Source organism: Asparagus officinalis, chromosome 8, assembly GCF_001876935.1.
Source record: "Asparagus officinalis chromosome 8, Aspof.V1, whole genome shotgun sequence".
In the NCBI taxonomy this organism is placed as follows: Eukaryota; Viridiplantae; Streptophyta; class Magnoliopsida; order Asparagales; family Asparagaceae; genus Asparagus; species Asparagus officinalis.
In genome coordinates, this window is record NC_033801.1 from 129,298,679 (window position 1) to 129,299,617 (window position 939).

Consider the following 939-nt stretch of genomic DNA (forward strand, 5'->3'; position numbering starts at 1 on the left):
AAATTAGCCTGATGTCACAATTGATGTTGATGATGAAGACAATACTCTAGAATTGTCTGAGAAATGATAAATGATAAACCTGAAGAAGGATTGATCTTAACTCAATAAAAAATAAAATAGAAGAAATAAAAACAATATTTTATGAATATTTTATAGAATAGTTTAATTATTTTGAGTGAAATTAGGAATCTTTAGAAGGGAGTTTCATGAATTTTTTTCAGTACTTTTATATTCTTATGTGGATGTTTTTATCATATAAAAGTATACTAGAGTTAGTATTAATCTTTAATTTATATTTTTTTATGAAGTCTATCAATGATTAGGAATAAACTTCATATTCTCTTTTGCATCGTTTTAACATACTTTAAATCAATCATTTTGCCATATTGGTTTTAAATATTCACCTTCCTTGTATAATACTATTTTAATATTTTTCACTTTGCAATGTTATACTTTCTCAAATAAAGCTTAGTTTCATATCGGTCAAAAATAATATGAAAATTCAAATTATTTTTAAATTATATTTGTTTTTTGTCAATTCAAATATCAACATAAAAATTTAAATTGGGTGTATCCCATTTAAACAAACATAAAAAAATAATCGGGATGTAAGAGTTTGAAGAAAAAAATGAGCATAAACTGTCAAAAATACTCATGGTATTAAATCACGTGCATTGCACGTGTGTAAAAACTAGTAATATAAAAACATAACTTGAGCTAGAAGAAAATAATACCAAATAAGTAAAGAGGGTTGCACAAAAAATACCAACTCTTAGTAATTTAGAGCATCTCCAACCATAAAACCCAAAATGGTGTAGTTTTTACATCAAGTTGGTGTAGTTTTTACACCAAATCACTATTCCATCTCTTACCCATTACACCAAATTTTACACCAAAAAGAATATTCCTTTTATTATTCTTATCTTTTAACATTTTATC